Source organism: Haemaphysalis longicornis, unplaced genomic scaffold (genome assembly GCF_048455015.1).
Source record: "Haemaphysalis longicornis isolate Haplotype H1 unplaced genomic scaffold, Haemaphysalis longicornis Haplotype H1 scaffold_13, whole genome shotgun sequence".
In the NCBI taxonomy this organism is placed as follows: domain Eukaryota; kingdom Metazoa; phylum Arthropoda; class Arachnida; order Ixodida; family Ixodidae; genus Haemaphysalis; species Haemaphysalis longicornis.
The window spans coordinates 22,386,976-22,401,673 of NW_027526233.1; the positions used below are offsets into that span (position 1 = coordinate 22,386,976).

Sequence of the window (14,698 nt, forward strand, 5' to 3'; positions counted from 1 at the left end):
GGTATTTATATTACTACAACTGTATCTGACGCTTGAGGGTGGTAGCCAGCGCCACTCAGAGTACACGGGGAGAAGGGGACCTTCTATTTCAACCCCCGGGGCGTGACGCGAACGTCTACAGCCTGTCATGAGCGGTCAACCGGCGGGAAACCCTCTTATGCTACCTTGGCATCAAGGCTGCCAGAACCGAGGCCCTCGCTAAGCTTTCGCGCGATAATAGGGTTTGGAAATGAGGGGCTCGTTAGGAAATACAGAAAGAAATGCCGGTCGTCTACAACGCCAAAGGCATAGGGGAAGGTTAGACAATTTTTTTTACCGTTAGTGACGTTACATTATTATTAATTTTTATTAAATACGTGATAAAGAAAGAAAGAAAAACACGCGCCTAGAGTGGGGACCGAACCCACGCCTTTCGATTAGATCTCGAATGCCTTACCAATTCGGCTATCTGGGCGACTGTGTTCTGCTTCACTTTCTGGGGTATTTATATTTACTACAGCTGTATCTGACGCTTGAGGGTGGTAGCCAGCGCCACTCAGACGACACGGGGAGAAGGGGACCTTCTTTTTCAACCCCCGGGGCGTGACGCGAACGTCTACAGCCTGTCATGAGCGGTCAACCGGCGGGAAACCCTCTTATGCTACCTTGGCATCAAGGCTGCCAGAACCGAGGCCCTCGCTAAGCTTTCGCGCGATAATAGGGTTTGGAAATGAGGGGCTCGTTAGGAAATACAGAAAGAAATGCCGGCAGTCTACAACACCCAAGAAGGCATAGGGGAAGGTTAAACAATTTTTTTACCGTTAGTGACGTTACATTATTATTAATTTTTATTAATTACGTGATAAAGAAAGAAAGAAAAACACGCTCCCAGAGTGGGGACGAATCCACACCTTTCGATTAGATCTCAAATGCCTTACCAATTCGGCTATCTGGGCGACTGTGTTCCGCTTCACTTTCTGGGGTATTTATATTTACTACAACTGTATCTGACGCTTGAGGGTGGTAGCCAGCGCCACTCAGACTACACGGGGAGAAGGGGACCTTCTTTTTCAACCCCCGGGGCGTGACGCGAACGTCTACAGCCTTTCATGAGCGGTCAACCGGCGGGAAACCCTCTTATGCTACCTTGGCATCAAGGCTGCCAGAACCGAGGCCCTCGCTAAGCTTTCGCGCGATAATAGGATTTGGAAATGAGGGGCTCGTTAGGAAATACAGAAAGAAATGCCGGCACTCTACAACGCCAAAGAAGGCATAGGGGAAGGTTACACGATTTTTTTTACCGTTAGTGACGTTACATTATTATTAATTTTTATTAATTACGTGATAAAGAAAGAAAGAAAAACACGCGCCCAGAGTGGGGACCGAATCCACGCCTTTCGATTAAATCTCGAATGCCTTACCAATTCGGCTATCTGGGCGACTGTGTTCCACTTCACTTTCTGGGGTATTTATATTTACTACAACTGTATCTGACGCTTGAGGGTGGTAGCCAGCGCAACTCAGACTACACGGGGAGAAGGGGACCTTCTTTTTCAACCCCCGGGGCGTGACGCGAACGTCTACAGCCTGTCATGAGCGGTCAACCGGCGGGAAACCCTCTTATGCTACCTTGGCATCAAGGCTGCCAGAACCGAGGCCCTCGCTAAGCTTTCGCGCGATAATAGGGTTTGGAAATGAGGGGCTCGTTAGAAAATACAGAAAGAAATGCCGGCAGTCTACAACGCCAAAGAAGGCATAGGGGAAGGTTAGACAATTTTTTTTACCGTTAGTGACGTTACATTATTATTAATTTTTATTAATTACGTGATAAAGAAAGAAAGAAAAACACGCGCCTAGAGTGGGGACCGAATCCACGCCTTTCGATTAGATCTCGAATGCCTTACCAATTCGGCTATCTGGGCGACTGTGTTCCGCTTCACTTTCTGGGGTATTTATATTTACTACAACTGTATCTGACGCTTGAGGGTGGTAGCCAGCGCCACTCAGACTACACGGGGAGAAGGGGACCTTCTTTTTCAACCCCCGGGGTGTGACGCGAACGTCTACAGCCTGTCATGAGCGGTCAACCGGCGGGAAACCCTCTTATGCTACCTTGGCATCAAGGCTGCCAGAACCGAGGCCCTCGCTAAGCTTTCGCGCGATAATAGGGTTTGGAAATGAGGGGCTCGTTAGGAAATACAGAAAGAAATGCCGGCAGTCTACAACGCCAAAGAAGGCATAGAGGAAGGTTAAACAATTTTTTTTACCGTTAGTGACGTTACATTATTATTAATTTTTATTAATTACGTGATAAAGAAAGAAAGAAAAACACGCGCCCAGAGTGGGGACCGAACCAACACCTTTCGATTAGATCTCGAATGCTTTACCAATTCGGCTATCTGGGCGACTGTGTTCCGCTTCACTTTCTGGGGTATTTATATTTACTACAACTGTATCTGACGCTTGAGGGTGGTAGCCAGCGCCACTCAGACTACACGGGGAGAAGGGGACCTTCTTTTTCAACCCCCGGGGCGTGACGCGAACGTCTACAGCCTGTCATGAGCGGTCAACCGGCGGGAAACCCTCTTATGCTACCTTGGCATCAAGGCTGCCAGAACCGAGGCCCTCGCTAAGCTTTCGCGCGATAATAGGGTTTGGAAATGAGGGGCTCATTAGGAAATACAGAAAGAAATGCCGGCAGTCTACAACACCAAAGAAGGCATAGGGGAAGGTTAAACAATTTTTTTACCGTTAGTGACGTTACATTATTATTATTTTTATTAATTACGTGATAAAGAAAGAAAGAAAAATGCGCCCAGAGTGGGGACCGAATCCACGCCTTTCGATTAGATCTCGAATGCCTTACCAATTCGGCTATCTGGGCGACTGTGTTCCGCTTCACTTTCTGGGGTATTTAAATTTACTACAACTGTATCTGACGCTTGAGGGTGGTAGCCAGCGCCACTCAGACTACACGGGGAGAAGGGGACTTTCTTTTTCAACCCCCGGGGCATGACGCGAACGTCTACAGCCTGTCATGAGCGGTAAACCGGCGGGAAACCCTCTTATGCTACCTTGGCATCAAGCCTGCCAGAACCGAGGCCCTCGCTAAGCTTTCGCGCGATAATAGGGTTTGGAAATGAGGGGCTCGTTAGGAAATACAGAAAGAAATGCCGGCAGTCTACAACGCCAAAGAAGGCATAGGGAAGGTTAGACAATTTTTTTTACCGTTAGTGACGTTACATTATTATTAATTTTTATTAATTACGTGATAAAAAAAGAAAGAAAAACACGCGCCCAGAGTGGGGACCGAACCCACACCTTTCGATTAGATCTCGAATGCTTTACCAATTCGGCTATCTGGGCGACTGTGTTCCGCTTCACTTTCTGGGGTATTTATATTTACTACAACTGTAACTGACGCTTGAGGGTGGTAGCCAGCGCCACTCAGACTACACGGGGAGAAGGGGACATTCTTTTTCAACCCCCGGGGCGTGACGCGAACGTCTACAGCCTGTCATGAGCGGTCAACCGGCGGGAAACCCTCTTATGCTACCTTGGCATCAAGGCTGCCAGAACCGAGGCCCTCGCTAAGCTTTCGCGCGATAATAGGGTTTGGAAATGAGGGGCTCGTTAGGAAATACAGAAAGAAATGCCGGCAGTCTACAACGCCAAAGAAGGCATAGGGAAGGTTAGACAATTTTTTTTACCGTTAGTGACGTTACATTATTATTAATTTTTATTAATTACGTGATAAAGAAAGAAAGAAAAACACGCTCCCAGAGTGGGGACCGAATCCACACCTTTCGATTAGATCTCGAATGCTTTACCAATTCGGCTATCTGGGCGACTGTGTTCCGCTTCACTGTCTGGGGTATTTATATTAACTACAACTGTATCTGACGCTTGAGGGTGGTAGCCAGCGCCACTCAGACTACACGGGGAGAAGAGGACCTTCTTTTTCAACCCCCGGGGCGTGACGCGAACGTCTACAGCCTGTCATGAGCGGTCAACCGGCGGGAAACCCTCTTATGCTACCTTGGCATCAAGGCTGCCAGAACCGAGGCCCTCGCTAAGCTTTCGTGCGATAATAGGGTTTGGAAATGAGGGGCTCGTTAGGAAATACAGAAAGAAATGCCGGCAGTCTACAACCGCAAACAAGGCATAGCGGAAGGTTAGACAATTTTTTTTACCGTTAGTGACGTTACATTATTATTAATTTTTATTAATTACGTGATAAAGAAAGAAAGAAAAACACGCGCCTAGAGTGGGGACCGAATCCACGCCTTTCGATTAGATCTCGAATGCCTTACCAATTCGGCTATCTGGGCGACTATGTCCCGCTTCACTTTCTGGGGTATTTATATTTACTTCAACTGTATCTGACGCTTGAGGGTGGTAGACAGCGCCACTCAGACTACACGGGGAGAAGGGGACCTTCTTTTTCAACCCCCGGGGCGTGACGCGAACGTCTACAGCCTGTCATGAGCGGTCAACCGGCGGGAAACCCTCTTATGCTACCTTGGCATCAAGGCTGCCAGAACCGAGGCCCTCGCTAAGCTTTCGCGCGATAATAGCGTTTGGAAATGAGGGGCTCGTTAGGAAATACAGAAAGAAATGCCGGCAGTCTACAATGCCAAAGAAGGCATAGGGGAAGGTTAGACAATTTTTTTTACCGTTAGTGACGTTACATTATTATTAATTTTTATTAATTACGTGATTAAGAAAGAAAGAAAAACACGCGCCCAGAGTGGGGACCGAACCCATGCCTTTCGATTAGATCTCGAATGGCTTACCAATTCGGCTATCTGGGTGACTGTGTTCCGCTTCACTTTCTGGGGTATTTATAAATACTACAACTGTATCTGACGCTTGAGGGTGGTAGCCAGCGCCACTCAGACTTCACGGGGAGAAGGGGACCTTCTTTTTCAACCCCTGGGGCGTGACGCGAACGTCTACAGCCTGTCATGAGCGGTCAACCGGCGGGACATCCTCTTATGCTACCTTGGCATCAAGGCTGCCAGAACCGAGGCCCTCGCTAAGCTTTCGCGCGATAATAGGGTTTGGAAATGTTAGGAAATACAGAAAGAAATGCCGGCAGTCTACAACACCAAAGAAGGCATAGGGGAAGGTTAAACAATTTAAAAGCGTTAGTGACGTTTCATTATTATTAATTTTTAATAATTACGTGATCAGGAAAGAAAGAAAAACACGCGCCCCGAGTGGGGACCGAATCCACGCCTTTCGATTAGATCTCGAATGCCTTACCAATTCGGCTATCTGGGCGACTGTGTTCCGCTTCACTTTCTGGGGTATTTATATTTACTACAACTGTATCTGACGCTTGAGGGTGGTAGCCAGCGCCACTCAGACTACACGGGGAGAAGGGGACCTTCTTTTTCAACCCCCGGGGCGTGACGCAAACGTCTACAGCCTGTCATGAGCGGTCAACCGGCGGGAAACCCTCTTATGCTACCTTGGCATCAAGGCTGCCAGAACCGAGGCCCTCGCTAAGCTTTCGCGCGATAATAGGGTTTGGAAATGAGGGGCTCGTTAGGAAATACAGAAAGAAATGCCGGCAGTCTACAACGCCAAAGAAGGCATAGGGGAAGGTTAGACAATTTTTTTTACCGTTAGTGACGTTACATTATTATTAATTTTTATTAATTACGTGATAAAGAAAGAAAGAAAAACACGCGCCCAGAGTGGGGACCGAACCCACGCCTTTCGATTAGATCTCGAATGCCTTACCAATTCGGCTATCTGGGCGACTGTGTTCCGCTTCACTTTCTGGGGTATTTATAATTACTACAACTGTATCTGACGCTTGAGGGTGGTAGCCAGCGCCACTCAGACTACACGGGGAGAAGGAGACCTTCTTTTTCAACCCCAGGGGCGTGACGCGAACGTCTACAGCCTGTCATGAGCGGTCAACCGGCGGGAAACCCTCTTATGCTACCTTGGCATCAAGGCTGCCAGAACCGAGGCCCTCGCTAAGCTTTCGCGCGATAATAGGGTTTGGAAATGAGGGGCTCGTTAGGAAATACAGAAAGAAATGCCGGCAGTCTACAACACCAAAAAAGGCATAGGGGAAGGTTAAACAATTTTTTTTACCGTTAGTGACGTTACATTATTATTAATTTTTATTAATTACGTGATAAAGAAAGAAAGAAAAACACGCGCCCAGAGTAGGCACCGAATCCACGCCTTTCGATTAGATTTTGAATGCCTTACCAATTCAGCTATCTGGGCGACTGTGTTCCGCTTCCCTTTCTGGGGTATTTATATTTACTACAACTGTATCTGACGCTTGAGGGTGGTAGCCAGCGCCACTCAGACTACACGGGGAGAAGGGGACCTTCTTTTTCAACCCCCGGGGCGTGACGCGAACGTCTACAGCCTGTCATGAGCGGTCAACCGGAGGGAAACCCTCTTATGCTACCTTGGCATCAAGGCTGCCAGAACCGAGACCCTCGCTAAGCTTTCGCGCGATAATAGGGTTTGGAAATGAGGGGCTCGTTAGGAAATACAGAAAGAAATGCCGGCAGTCTACAACGCCAAAGAAGGCATAGGGGAAGGTTAGACAATTTTTTTTACCGTTAGTGACGTTACATTATTATTAATTTTTATTAATTACGTGATAAAGAAAGAAAGAAAAACACGCGCCAGGAGTGGGGACCGAACCCACGCCTTTCGATTAGATCTCGAATGCCTTACCAATTCGGCTATCTGGGTGACTGTGTTCCGCTTCACTTTCTGGGGTATTTGTATTTACTACAACTGTATCTGACGCTTGAGGGTGGTAGCCAGCGCCACTCAGACTACACGGGGAGAAGGGGACCTTCTTTTTCAACCCCCGGGGCATGACGCGAACATCTACAGCCTGTCATGAGCGGTCAACCGGCGGGAAACCCTCATATGCTACCTTGGCATCAAGGCTGCCAGAACCGAGGCCCTCGCTAAGCTTTCGCGCGATAATAGGGTTTGGAAATGAGGGGCTCGTTAGGAAATACAGAAAGAAATGCCGGCAGTCTACAACACCAAAGAAGGCATAGGGGAAGGTTAGGCAATTTTTTTTACCGTTAGTGACGTTACATTATTATTAATTTTTATTAATTACGTGATAAAAGAAAAACACGCACCCAGAGTGGGGACCGAACCCTCGCCTTTCGATTAGATCTCGAATGCTTTACCAATTCGGCTATCTGGGCGACTGTGTTCCGCTTCACTTTCTGGGGTATTTATATTTACTACAACTGTATCTGACGCTTGAGGGTGGTAGCCAGCGCCACTCAGACTACACGGGGAGACGGAGACCTTCTTTTTCAACCCCAGGGGCGTGACGCGAACGTCTACAGCCTGTCATGAGCGGTCAACCGGCGGGAAACCCTCTTATGCTACCTTGGCATCAAGGCTGCCAGAACCGAGGCCCTCGCTAAGCTTTCGCGCGATAATAGGGTTTGGAAATGAGGGGCTCGTTAGGAAATACAGAAAGAAATGCCGGCAGTCTACAACACCAAAAAAGGCATAGGGGAAGGTTAAACAATTTTTTTTACCGTTAGTGACGTTACATTATTATTAATTTTTATTATTACGTGATAAAGAAAGAAAGAAAAACACGCGCCCAGAGTAGGGACCGAATCCACGCCTTTCGATTAGATCTCGAATGCCTTACCAATTCGGCTATCTGGGCGACTGTGTTCCGCTTCACTTTCTGGGGTATTTATAATAACTACAACTGTATCTGACGCTTGAGGGTGGTAGCCAGCGCCACTCAGACTACACGGGGAGAAGGGGACCTTCTTTTTCAACCCCCGGGGCGTGACGCGAACGTCTACAGCCTGTCATGAGCGGTCAACCGGAGGGAAACCCTCTTATGCTACCTTGGCATCAAGGCTGCCAGAACCGAGGCCCTCGCTAAGCTTTCGCGCGATAATAGGGTTTGGAAAAGAGAGGCTCGTTAGGAAATACAGAAAGAAATGCCGGCAGTCTACAACGCTAAAGGCATAGGGGAAGGTTAGACAATTTTTTTTACCGTTAGTGACGTTACATTATTATTAATTTTTATTAATTACGTGAAAAGAAAGAAAGAAAAACACGCGCCCAGAGTGGGGACCGAACCCACACCTTTCGATTAAATCTCGAATGCTTTACCAATTCGGCTATCTGGGCGACTGTGTTCCGCTTCACTTTCTGGGGTATTTATATTTACTACAACTGTAACTGACGCTTGAGGGTGGTAGCCAGCGCCACTCAGACTACACGGGGAGAAGGGGACCTTCTTTTTCAACCCCCGTGGCGTGACGCGAACGTCTACAGCCTGTCATGAGCGGTCAACCGGCGGGAAACCCTCTTATGCTACCTTGGCATCAAGGCTGCCAGAACCGAGGCCCTCGCTAAGCTTTCGCGCGATAATAGGGTTTGGAAATGAGGGGCTCGTTAGGAAATACAGAAAGAAATGCCGGTTGTCTACAACACCCAAGAAGGCATAGGGGAAGGTTAAACAATTTTTTTACCGTTAGTGACGTTACATTATTATTAATTTTTATTAATTACGTGATAAAGAAAGAAAGAAAAACACGCTCCCAGAGTGGGGACCGAATCCACACCTTTCGATTAGATCTCAAATGCCTTACCAATTCGGCTATCTGGGCGACTGTGTTCCGCTTCACTTTCTGGGGTATTTATATTTACTACAACTGTATCTGACGCTTGAGGGTGGTAGCCAGCGCAACTCAGACTACACGGGGAGAAGGGGACCTTCTTTTTCAACCCCCGGGGCGTGACGCGAACGTCTACAGCCTGTCATGAGCGGTCAACCGGCGGGAAACCCTCTTATGCTACCTTGGCATCAAGGCTGCCAGAACCGAGGCCCTCGCTAAGCTTTCGCGCGATAATAGGGTTTGGAAATGAGGGGCTCGTTAGAAAATACAGAAAGAAATGCCGGCAGTCTACAACGCCAAAGAAGGCATAGGGGAAGGTTAGACAATTTTCTTTACCGTTAGTGACGTTACATTATTATTAATTTTTATTAATTACGTGATAAAGAAAGAAAGAAAAACACGCGCCCAGAGTGGGGACCGAACCAACGCCTTTCGATTAGATCTCGAATGCTTTACCAATTCGGCTATCTGGGCGACTGTGTTCCGCTTCACTGTCTGGGGTATTTATATTTACTACAACTGTATCTGACGCTTGAGGGTGGTAGCCAGCGCCAACTCAGACTACACGGGGAGAAGGGGACCTTCTTTTTCAACCCCCGGGGCGTGACGCGAACGTCTACAGCCTGTCATGAGCGGTCAACCGGCGGGAAACCCTCTTATGCTACCTTGGCATCAAGGCTGCCAGAACCGAGGCCCTCCCTAAGCTTTCGCGCGATAATAGGGTTTGGAAATGAGGGGCTCGTTAGGAAATACAGAAAGAAATGCCGGCAGTCTACAACCGCAAACAAGGCATAGGGGAAGGTTAGACAATTTTTTTTACCGTTAGTGACGTTACATTATTATTAATTTTTATTAATTACGTGATAAAGAAAGAAAGAAAAACACGCGCCTAGAGTGGGGACCGAATCCACGCCTTTCGATTAGATCTCGAATGCCTTACCAATTCGGCTATCTGGGCGACTGTGTTCCGCTTCACTTTCTAGGGTATTTATATTTACTACAACTGTATCTGACGCTTGAGGGTGGTAGCCAGCGCCACTCAGACTACACGGGGAGAAGGGGACCTTCTTTTTCAACCCCCGGGGTGTGACGCGAACGTCTACAGCCTGTCATGAGCGGTCAACCGGCGGGAAACCCTCTTATGCTACCTTGGCATCAAGGCTGCCAGAACCGAGGCCCTCGCTAAGCTTTCGCGCGATAATAGGGTTTGGAAATGAGGGGCTCGTTAGGAAATACAGAAAGAAATGCCGGCAGTCTACAACGCCAAAGAAGGCATAGGGGAAGGTTAGACAATTTTTTTTACCGTTAGTGATGTTACATTATTATTAATTTTTATTAATTACGTGATAAAGAAAGAAAGAAAAACACGCGCCCAGAGTGGGGACCGAACCAACACCTTTCGATTAGATCTCGAATGCTTTACCAATTCGGCTATCTGGGCGACTGTGTTCCGCTTCACTTTCTGGGGTATTTATATTTACTACAACTGTATCTGACGCTTGAGGGTGGTAGCCAGCGCCACTCAGACTACACGGGGAGAAGGGGACCTTCTTTTTCAACCCCCGGGGCGTGACGCGAACGTCTACAGCCTGTCATGAGCGGTCAACCGGCGGGAAACCCTCTTATGCTACCTTGGCATCAAGGCTGCCAGAACCGAGGCCCTCGCTAAGCTTTCGCGCGATAATAGGGTTTGGAAATGAGGGGCTCATTAGGAAATACAGAAAGAAATGCCGGCAGTCTACAACACCAAAGAAGGCATAGGGGAAGGTTAAACAATTTTTTTACCGTTAGTGACGTTACATTATTATTATTTTTATTAATTACGTGATAAAGAAAGAAAGAAAAATGCGCCCAGAGTGGGGACCGAATCCACGCCTTTCGATTAGATCTCGAATGCTTTTCCAATTCGGCTATCTGGGCGACTGTGTTCCGCTTCACTTTCTGGGGTATTTATATTTACTACAACTGTAACTGACGCTTGAGGGTGGTAGCCAGCGCCACTCAGACTACACGGGGAGAAGGGGACCTTCTTTTTCAACCCCCGGGGCGTGACGCGAACGTCTACAGCCTGTCATGAGCGGTAAACCGGCGGGAAACCCTCTTATGCTACCTTGGCATCAAGGCTGCCAGAACCGAGGCCCTCGCTAAGCTTTCGCGCGATAATAGGGTTTGGAAATGAGGGGCTCGTTAGGAAATACAGAAAGAAATGCCGGCAGTCTACAACGCCAAAGAAGGCATAGGGAAGGTTAGACAATTTTTTTTACCGTTAGTGACGTTACATTATTATTAATTTTTATTAATTACGTGATAAAAAAAGAAAGAAAAACACGCGCCCAGAGTGGGGACCGAACCCACACCTTTCGATTAGATCTCGAATGCTTTACCAATTCGGCTATCTGGGCGACTGTGTTCCGCTTCACTTTCTGGGGTATTTATATTTACTACAACTGTAACTGACGCTTGAGGGTGGTAGCCAGCGCCACTCAGACTACACGGGGAGAAGGGGACCTTCTTTTTCAACCCCCGGGGCGTGACGCGAACGTCTACAGCCTGTCATGAGCGGTCAACCGGCGGGAAACCCTCTTATGCTACCTTGGCATCAAGGCTGCCAGAACCGAGGCCCTCGCTAAGCTTTCGCGCGATAATAGGGTTTGGAAATGAGGGGCTCGTTAGGAAATACAGAAAGAAATGCCGGCAGTCTACAACACCCAAGAAGGCATAGGGGAAGGTTAAACAATTTTTTTACCGTTAGTGACGTTACATTATTATTAATTTTTATTAATTACGTGATAAAGAAAGAAAGAAAAACACGCTCCCAGAGTGGGGACCGAATCCACACCTTTCGATTAGATCTCAAATGCCTTACCAATTCGGCTATCTGGGCGACTGTGTTCCGCTTCACTTTCTGGGGTATTTATATTTACTACAACTGTATCTGACGCTTGAGGGTGGTAGCCAGCGCCACTCAGACTACACGGGGAGAAGGGGACCTTCTTTTTCAACCCCCGGGGCGTGACGCGAACGTCTACAGCCTTTCATGAGCGGTCAACCGGCGGGAAACCCTCTTATGCTACCTTGGCATCAAGGCTGCCAGAACCGAGGCCCTCGCTAAGCTTTCGCGCGATAATAGGATTTGGAAATGAGGGGCTCGTTAGGAAATACAGAAAGAAATGCCGGCACTCTACAACGCCAAAGAAGGCATAGGGGAAGGTTACACGATTTTTTTTACCGTTAGTGACGTTACATTATTATTAATTTTTATTAATTACGTGATAAAGAAAGAAAGAAAAACACGCGCCCAGAGTGGGGACCGAATCCACGCCTTTCGATTAAATCTCGAATGCCTTACCAATTCGGCTATCTGGGCGACTGTGTTCCACTTCACTTTCTGGGGTATTTATATTTACTACAACTGTATCTGACGCTTGAGGGTGGTAGCCAGCGCAAGACTACACGGGGAGAAGGGGACCTTCTTTTTCAACCCCCGGGGCGTGACGCGAACGTCTACAGCCTGTCATGAGCGGTCAACCGGCGGGAAACCCTCTTATGCTACCTTGGCATCAAGGCTGCCAGAACCGAGGCCCTCGCTAAGCTTTCGCGCGATAATAGGGTTTGGAAATGAGGGGCTCGTTAGAAAATACAGAAAGAAATGCCGGCAGTCTACAACGCCAAAGAAGGCATAGGGGAAGGTTAGACAATTTTCTTTACCGTTAGTGACGTTACATTATTATTAATTTTTATTAATTACGTGATAAAGAAAGAAAGAAAAACACGCGCCCAGAGTGGGGACCGAACCAACGCCTTTCGATTAGATCTCGAATGCTTTACCAATTCGGCTATCTGGGCGACTGTGTTCCGCTTCACTGTCTGGGGTATTTATATTTACTACAACTGTATCTGACGCTTGAGGGTGGTAGCCAGCTCCAACTCAGACTACACGGGGAGAAGGGGACCTTCTTTTTCAACCCCCGGGGCGTGACGCGAACGTCTACAGCCTGTCATGAGCGGTCAACCGGCGGGAAACCCTCTTATGCTACCTTGGCATCAAGGCTGCCAGAACCCAGGCCCTCCCTAAGCTTTCGCGCGATAATAGGGTTTGGAAATGAGGGGCTCGTTAGGAAATACAGAAAGAAATGCCGGCAGTCTACAACCGCAAACAAGGCATAGGGGAAGGTTAGACAATTTTTTTTACCGTTAGTGACGTTACATTATTATTAATTTTTATTAATTACGTGATAAAGAATGAAAGAAAAACACGCGCCTAGAGTGGGGACCGAATCCACGCCTTTCGATTAGATCTCGAATGCCTTACCAATTCGGCTATCTGGGCGACTGTGTTCCGCTTCACTTTCTGGGGTATTTATATTTACTACAACTGTATCTGACGCTTGAGGGTGGTAGCCAGCGCCACTCAGACTACACGGGGAGAAGGGGACCTTCTTTTTCAACCCCCGGGGCGTGACGCGAACGTCTACAGCCTGTCATGAGCGGTCAACCGGCGGGAAACCCTCTTATGCTACCTTGGCATCAAGGCTGCCAGAACCGAGGCCCTCGCTAAGCTTTCGCGCGATAATAGGGTTTGGAAATGAGGGGCTCGTTAGGAAATACAGAAAGAAATGCCGGCAGTCTACAACACCCAAGAAGGCATAGGGGAAGGTTAAACAATTTTTTTACCGTTAGTGACGTTACATTATTATTAATTTTTATTAATTACGTGATAAAGAAAGAAAGAAAAACACGCTCCCAGAGTGGGGACCGAATCCACACCTTTCGATTAGATCTCAAATGCCTTACCAATTCGGCTATCTGGGCGACTGTGTTCCGCTTCACTTTCTGGGGTATTTATATTTACTACAACTGTATCTGACGCTTGAGGGTGGTAGCCAGCGCCACTCAGACTACACGGGGAGAAGGGGACCTTCTTTTTCAACCCCCGGGGCGTGACGCGAACGTCTACAGCCTTTCATGAGCGGTCAACCGGCGGGAAACCCTCTTATGCTACCTTGGCATCAAGGCTGCCAGAACCGAGGCCCTCGCTAAGCTTTCGCGCGATAATAGGATTTGGAAATGAGGGGCTCGTTAGGAAATACAGAAAGAAATGCCGGCACTCTACAACGCCAAAGAAGGCATAGGGGAAGGTTACACGATTTTTTTTACCGTTAGTGACGTTACATTATTATTAATTTTTATTAATTACGTGATAAAGAAAGAAAGAAAAACACGCGCCCAGAGTGGGGACCGAATCCACGCCTTTCGATTAAATCTCGAATGCCTTACCAATTCGGCTATCTGGGCGACTGTGTTCCACTTCACTTTCTGGGGTATTTATATTTACTACAACTGTATCTGACGCTTGAGGGTGGTAGCCAGCGCAAGACTACACGGGGAGAAGGGGACCTTCTTTTTCAACCCCCGGGGCGTGACGCGAACGTCTACAGCCTGTCATGAGCGGTCAACCGGCGGGAAACCCTCTTATGCTACCTTGGCATCAAGGCTGCCAGAACCGAGGCCCTCGCTAAGCTTTCGCGCGATAATAGGGTTTGGAAATGAGGGGCTCGTTAGAAAATACAGAAAGAAATGCCGGCAGTCTACAACGCCAAAGAAGGCATAGGGGAAGGTTAGACAATTTTCTTTACCGTTAGTGACGTTACATTATTATTAATTTTTATTAATTACGTGATAAAGAAAGAAAGAAAAACACGCGCCCAGAGTGGGGACCGAACCAACGCCTTTCGATTAGATCTCGAATGCTTTACCAATTCGGCTATCTGGGCGACTGTGTTCCGCTTCACTGTCTGGGGTATTTATATTTACTACAACTGTATCTGACGCTTGAGGGTGGTAGCCAGCGCCAACTCAGACTACACGGGGAGAAGGGGACCTTCTTTTTCAACCCCCGGGGCGTGACGCGAACGTCTACAGCCTGTCATGAGCGGTCAACCGGCGGGAAACCCTCTTATGCTACCTTGGCATCAAGGCTGCCAGAACCCAGGCCCTCCCTAAGCTTTCGCGCGATAATAGGGTTTGGAAATGAGGGGCTCGTTAGGAAATACAGA

The 14,698-nt window shown here is 47.9% G+C and overlaps 4 non-coding genes across 4 annotated transcripts; all 4 read right to left on the reverse strand.

Moving 5' to 3' along the window:
• Positions 1-1,346: 1,346 nt before the first annotated feature.
• Positions 1,347-1,418, reverse strand: Trnak-uuu (transfer RNA lysine (anticodon UUU)). Its single transcript has one exon. It is a non-coding gene; the product is annotated as a tRNA-Lys (tRNA).
• A 6,661-nt stretch (positions 1,419-8,079) lies between these two features.
• Trnak-uuu (transfer RNA lysine (anticodon UUU)) lies at positions 8,080-8,151 on the reverse strand. Its single transcript has one exon. It is a non-coding gene; the product is annotated as a tRNA-Lys (tRNA).
• Positions 8,152-11,937: 3,786 nt separating this feature from the next.
• On the reverse strand, positions 11,938-12,009 carry Trnak-uuu (transfer RNA lysine (anticodon UUU)). The gene has a single exon. It is a non-coding gene; the product is annotated as a tRNA-Lys (tRNA).
• Positions 12,010-13,865: 1,856 nt separating this feature from the next.
• On the reverse strand, positions 13,866-13,937 carry Trnak-uuu (transfer RNA lysine (anticodon UUU)). Its single transcript has one exon. It is a non-coding gene; the product is annotated as a tRNA-Lys (tRNA).
• Positions 13,938-14,698: the final 761 nt, after the last annotated feature.